We start from the raw sequence: 7,573 nt of genomic DNA, 5'->3' as shown, positions 1-7,573 counted from the left end.
GGCTTCTTTGGAAAAGTGCGCTGGTCTATATCGATGACATCATTGTATTTTTACCTGACTTTGAAACTCACATGCGTCCTCTTGATGAAGTCTTCTCTAGGTTGAGAGCTGCAAACTTGAGAGCGAAGCCTTCGAAGTGCTTTTTCATGTGCAGTTCGGTGCCATACCTGGGGCATGTGATCTCGCCGCAAGGATTAAAACTTGACCCCGCTAAGATAGAGGCTGTGACTAAAATGCTGCCACCCAATGATGCTGCAGGAGTTCGGCAATTTCTAGGATTAACAAGGTACTATCGTAAATTCATACGCAACTACGCTATTATAGCACGACCGTTAACATTGTTAACTGTCAGAAAGACTGAATTCGTTTGGTCTCCTGCAGCAGATGAGGCATTTCAATCTCTAAAAAAATGTCTGATATCTGAGCCAATCCTTGCACTCGCAGATTGTAATCTACCGTTCACGCTGTACTGTGATGCGTCGTCTATTGCGGTAGGAGCCGTACTCACGCAGAGAGATAGATCAGGAACATGTGGTGCTCTACTTGGGCAAGCGGTTCAATGAGTGTGAGGCAAGTCTATCCGTAACGCAAAGTTGCAGAGGTGGGCAGCCAAGATATCAGAGTTTGATGTTGACATCTGCTACCCAAAAAGGCGGTTTAATGTACAAGCAGGTGCGTTGTCGAGGCTTTTTACAGATGTTCCAGTAGAACATGCTCATAGCAAGGGCGACATCACTGCTGAGGTAACACAAGAACAGACTATGTTCATCGCACCTGTAATCTTACAGGAGGAGGATGGTGCGGCTGTGGTACATGAGGATGACAATGATAATCTTGAAACAATTCTCGATGTTTCATCACAGCAGATTCTTTCATTGCAGCGGCAGGACTCCTACGCGAGAGACATGGTTGCAACCTTCAAAGCAGAACATCCGTCACTCCGTCAACGCAGGGAGTTGGCTGATTTCATACTAAGATGGAATTATTTTTTATCTCGGAGCAGCCACTCACGACAGCGTTCCATGTCGACATCTTGTGGTGTCTAAATCCCTTGTTCCACAGGTGTTGTAATTGTGTCATGACCATGTGTATGCTGGACACCTGGGCTTTCAGAAGACTTACTTGAGGGTGGCCAAGCGATACTATTAGCAGCACATGTTCACAGACATTCAGACACACGTTCGAGCGTGTGTGAGATGCAATGCTCGGAAGCTGCGACATGTACATGGACCCATGAGAAATGCACCATTGCTGAGATATGTCAACGAGCCCGTTGCCATTGACACTGTAGGGCCTCTACCTGTGTCAGACAGTGGGAACAGGTACACGTTCTTGGATCTGTATTTATCGTACCCTGAAGCGTACACAGTCAAAGACAAGTCGGCCGCGAGTATTGCACAGCTCATTGTTGACAGGTTCATTCCTACACACGGTTGCCCATCTACTTTCATGGCTGATAATGGGTCGGAGTTTTGTAATTTTCATACAGCTGCCATCTCGGAGGAATTCAAAATCCATCACATCTGTACGTCGCCTATCATCCGGCAAGTAATGGTCAGTGTGAGAGTTTTCACCAGACTTTAAATAATATGATTTCGTGTTATTTGGCAGAATCTGGAAGGGATTGGGATTCAAAGCTGGGTCCCATTCTGTTCTCGTACAGAGCTAGTGTACACGAAACAATGCCGTTTTTTGTTGTCTATGGGAGAGATGCAGTCATGCCGCTGGATACATTCCTTCGGCCATGTAAGGTATCGTACATTGATGATCCAGTGTCGTTGGCTTCATCGAGCATACACGCAGAGTCAGGAAAACACGAGGCGTACACGGGAGCAGAATAAGGTTATCTATGACAAAAGAGCTCAACAGCAGGAGTTCGTGCCTGGGGACTCTGTTTATTGGTATAATCCTACGACGAAGCCATCACAGTCAAGAAAGCTTGCGTCGTATTTTCGATTATATTACGTGGTAGTTCAACAGTTGTCGGTAGTTAAATTCCTTATTAAGGATGTGCGGTCAGGGCGTACACATGCTGTACATGTCGATAATCTGCGTCCAGCTTTTCCACAGGGTGTATAGAAAAAGTACGTGCCACGGGACAAAGTACTGACGACAGACAGACGGATGCAGCCGGAAAGAAGTGCTAAATTCGTGCAAGCACCGCACATGCAGGCAGCAGAAGCTGATGAGTGGGAGGAAGAGGACTTGATCCCTCTAGCACAGTTGAAGTAGTGTACTGACATTCAGTGAATTATCATAAGATTGTTTTTTCTATTTTCAGGGCATTTGTTGTATTTCTCCTGCAAGGGAGCATGAGGGACTTTTCAGTGGAGCAGATCCATGCAAGTCCAGGCACTGTGTTCGTTCCATAGGCAGAAATGGCGGTAACTCAAAGTGCTTGGTTAATTACTTTTACGATAGATATTACACAGATTTATCAGTACATGGCGGTATTGGGTAAGGAATTACACTTGTTGCAACTTGCGCCAGCACCTAGAAACCTCGGGCTATCTCAAAATCAAAATGGGTCTGACTCGGAATTGTCAATGGATCTGAATATTATTATTAAATTCGTTTCGTAGTAAATTGTATTCATTAACAACACGGTTGCAAGATATACATTCTCTTTATCAACATCATCGTTCAAAGCGGGCTATTTTTTCTGGGATTGGTAGATTATCTAAAATGATATTTGGGACGGCTACTGAGGCAGATGTTAAGCAGTTGCAACAGGAAATAGTTGCCTTGCAGGGGTCGGGAGACAGCATGAGGCATGTGATAAATCAGTCAGTCACGGTTTTAAATTTCACAAGGATTCACACTGAATTAAACACTAAAGTAATGCAGCAGTTAACCAGTGACACGCGACAGGTAACAGTAATGGTTAATAAAATTGGCAGAGATTTTTCTAAATTTCAAATACAAACACTTACATATTTGAAATCACTTTCAAGGTTACAGATTACAATAAGCAGTTTGGCGTTGTCTTTTGCGCATGTACAGGACACATTCGATCAATTGGCGAATAATATTAATTCATTATTAGCAGGAAGATTACCGACAGCACTGATTTCTCCAAGCCAGCTACAGATTTTGCTTGAGGAAATCAAAGGGAATCTTCCGGCATCACTCATGTTGCCACGCATCGGGAGGGGGTACCTACTGCATGTACTATTATTCGATAATTAAGACAGTCGCACTGCCAATTGCTGATGGTATTCAAGTTGTGGCATTGTTACCATTGCGGCATAGGGAGCAGACATTTACAATGTATGAAATATATCGGCCTCCTGTGTATTTTCCAAATTACACTACAATGTATGCATATTTCGATTTTTTACAACAGTTCCTAGGCATTTCATTAGATCACTCACATTATGTCGAACCTGATACTCGCAGTGTACGCACATGTATTCAGGAGAAACGTGATATTTGTCATCTAAATACAGTCATTCGATCAACAAATATTGTAAATTCTTGGGCAATCGCATTATTTAAGAATGATTCTAATGACATTGCAAGTTTCTGTCAAAAGCGTATTCTGTTTACTGCACGACCGCAGCCAGCAGTATTTCATCTAAAGCAAGGCAGTTGGTATGTAGTAACGCCATATTCATTGAGATTCACTGTTTCATGCCAAGATGCTATCACGGAAAAGGTATCAGTTAAGATTTTTAATGTTGAAGTACAGGGGGTAATTTCGTTAAATCCTGGATGTAAGGCAGATACAAAGGCGTTTTTTTCAATTCTGGTGTATTATGCGCAAGAGAGTAGAATCATTTTGCAAAATTACGTTAATCAGTGAGAGGACTCAACGGCTGATGCGTTGGTTAATTGTAAAGAATTATTTGTAAAAATTGACATTAAAGTAAAAACTTATACGAAAATAATATCATCTTCGATTGTTCCAGAGAAATTGTATTAGGATACAGATCTAGATGTCGCTTTCTGGGAACTCACTGAAGCTGTCAAAAATAATGTACCAATTAAATCATTTAGGCAATTAGATTTGAAGAGGATTGGAAGTTTGCAAGCAGTTGTGCATCATTCAACAGTTTATGCATTGATCATATTAATAGTGATAGTTGCATTTGTTGCAGTCGTTTACTGTCGTTTTAGGAACAATGTTTGCTGGTCGTCGCCAATCGTTCGATCAAATATCGTTCAAGGAGCAGGTATGGAAGTGTCGGAGTTGCATAATCTGCCTTCGGATGGGAATCCACGTACTTCTGGGAGTCATCGACTTACATTTCCTTTGTGAAGTGTGACAGCACCACGGGAAAGTGAAGAGCAGGTTTAGTAAAACATATCACGGACAGGTAATGGTAGGACACACGTTTAGAATGACGAAACAAGTTACGGTGTGAGTGCAGTGTGAGTGTAGTTGGGAAAGATAGCATTTACAGAGTGCGCATGCAGGTGTTACGGGGGAGTGTGATTTATTAGTGCAAATTATTAGTATTATTGAGTAGTAATCATATCGTGATTACATATTGCTGGTTCTAGTATTGGGAAACAGGCTATTGAAATACAATGTTAGGTAGAATGTAAGTGAATATTTGTGGGTAGGAGTGAAAGGGATTAAAATGTTAACGGGAAAGGATGGACATATAAATGATGTTATAAAGCTGGTTTGATAAGGATTGTGAGGTGTGGGTATTACATAGGATTGCGGTTTTGATATATGTGTGCACGCATATATTAAAGGCATAGTTATAGTGGTATCAGTTAGGATAGAGCTACTGTTGGTTGTTTCTATAATTGTTGTAGTTGCGGGGACATGCAGAGAGGAGAGCGCATCAGACGATACTTCCGCTGCACAGAGTTGACACAGAATGGACAAATATTTCGGCAAGACATCGTGGCGGCAGTCAGCTAGTATACCATTTTGGCAAGGAGAAGAAAAACTACCTTCATCACTTCAGTGACTTCAATACTTCAGCAACGCAGTACTTCAGCGAGAATTCAACGGGCAAATTCAGCAGAGTCGACGACCTTCAAATTTTTTAGAACAATCTTTGTGAACACAAACACTAATGTGTTAGCAGATTATCAGTGCTGGTAAACTTTTGGCATAAACCATTGGACATTATCAAAGAAATTAAAATGCCACAACACATTTTGACAATTGCGTCCTGCAATCAATTATTGCATCGGCATCAGAAAAACCCGCACAGAGGATTAGCATCAAGACCAGGGAGGGCATATTAACATCGTTACATCGTCGAGGGATCAAGACTATTATATTGTATTGTGTATTATGTATTATGGTATATTATTGAGTTGTTGTTGTTTTGTATTTTAGGTATGCATTATTTATTGTGTATTGTGGTATATTATTGAGTTGTTGTTGTTTTGTATTTCAGGTATGCATTAAGTATTGGTAATATGTATTAATAGTATATTATTGAGTGTTGTTGTTTTTGTATTTCAGGTTATGCATTGTTGTAAATTTATTGATTGTTGTGTTGTCATTGGTTGGTGTAGTTTGTGTAATTGTTTTCTCTTTCAGGTTTACAAGATTGTATTGTCGCACAGATGGTTTTCACTTGGCGCAAATTCGTGTCAAGTATTATATGTATAGTGTAGTCAGTGAGATTTGTTGCGCAGTGTTAAGCCATAGCATTGGAATACCATAGTACTGGCTTCGGTACCATAGATAATAGATAGGTTTGTGTGAAACTTATAAACAGTTTATTATGTGAGGAGGGGGTTGTGTTCAATGAAGAGTTGTTGTACGACGTATGATGACGAAGGACGGCATTTTAATTGATGTCGGGCTCTATTCGTCCGGAACAAGTGTGTGTGTGTGTGTGTGTGTGTGTGTGTGTGTGTGTGTGTGTGCCGTGTGTGTGTGTATGTGTGTGTGTGGTCACGTTGTGTGTGTGTGTGTTGTGTGTGTGTTGTGCTGTGTGTGTGTGTGGGTGTGTAGGTGTGTAATGTGTGTATGTGTGTGTGTGTGTTGTGTGTGTGTGGGTGGGTGGTGTGTAATGTGTTGTATGTTGTTGTATGTCGTGAGTGGTAGTGTATGTGTATTGTGGTGTGTGTGTTGGTATCGGTGTATGGTGTGTGTATGTGGTGGATGTGCTGGTCGTGTGTGTTGTATGTATGGTGTTGTGGTGTGTGTGTGTTGTATGTCTGTGTGTGTGTGTGTTGTGTGAGTGTGCTTGTTGTTGGTTGTATGTGTGTGTTAGAGATAGAGGGTAGGAAAGAGTAAGGGGACATTTAGATTAGCGTGGCGCTGAAATCGATGATGGGATAATCAATATGATGAAGGGGGAGATAAATGTAACATCTGTTTTTCACATGTTATATTGAAATAGTAAATGTAGAGGCATAGGTTAGGATCGACCGTTTAGCATATAGATTAGAAATAGTTAGGTTGGGAAAATAGCAGATAGGTGGCGCTTGTACAGATGCTGGCCATATGTGCATTTCGTGCGTAATAATTTGAATAAGAGAGCGTTGGTGTGTGTGATTGGCTGGGGTAGAGTAGAGCTGGGCAGTGATTGGACAAGAGAGTTATATATAAAGAGCGGGAGCGCATTTGAAGGGGACGGTTGGAACTGGAAGGACGGGACGACGCAACGCTGACTGGTTGTTTGTAAACAATATATTTCTTTAGTTGAACACAAATTCTATATGTCGTCTTAATTATTTCTACTCTAAATTATTACATACAAACCCGTCTTTACAATGCTTTGCCCCCTCAGCCACACTGCCTGGGTGTTTTACACCCTCAGTAGTTCTTCTACGTCCCGATTACCGGAGACTCGCAGTGATACAAGCCTGAATGAATGTTATGTTGTATGAAAGAAGCTTCACGTTCATTCAGGATATTCTCCGTTTCTTTTTATTGTTACACAGGGAAGAAGAATTATTATGTTGTTCGATGGGTGAACATGTGAAGTGTTCGAATCGTCCGGTAAGGCAGATGTGAGCTGTCATACCTACGGCAAAAAGATCGACTGCACGCAAGCTTTCCTGAGAGCGATCAACAATAGAACTGCATAACCCTGGCGTTTTCAATAAACTGTTCACGCAATAAAATAGAAAAGGCTTGCTTTTGGTTAGTGTATGATGTAACTGTAGATGGACTGCAATAATTGATAATGATGTAGTTCAATCACATCAAGTAACTCATGGCACATCTATTGTCAGATATCCATAGGATTATCAACATGCAGTTATTACAGTCAACGCTGTCTGTTATGACTTATACTTGTTATCCAGCTGTCAACGCTTTGCTCAATATCATAAAAGTGTTCTTGATCCGTAATAAAATGTGTTTGAAACTCATTTCTGAGTGTTGTAGAAATACTACTGGCATAGCTGCGCATTAATTGCATATCTGGAATGGGGAGTAGTAGAAACTCTATTAATAGAAATCTCTCTATTTTAGGCTAACGCTCCATTAGGAGTGTTCCCAACTTTGATATCATTAATGATTAATGATTAATAATTGATAATCCTAACCCTAACCCTAACCCTAACCTAACCTATAACATAACCCTATAACCATTAATGACATTAAAGTCCACTCCTAATGGAGTATCACCCCTATTTTGAGCTC

Source organism: Priapulus caudatus, unplaced genomic scaffold (assembly GCF_000485595.1).
Source record: "Priapulus caudatus unplaced genomic scaffold, Priapulus_caudatus-5.0.1 Scaffold2517, whole genome shotgun sequence".
Lineage (NCBI taxonomy): Eukaryota > Metazoa > Priapulida > Priapulimorpha > Priapulimorphida > Priapulidae > Priapulus > Priapulus caudatus.
Note: the sequence above shows the minus strand (reverse complement) of the source record.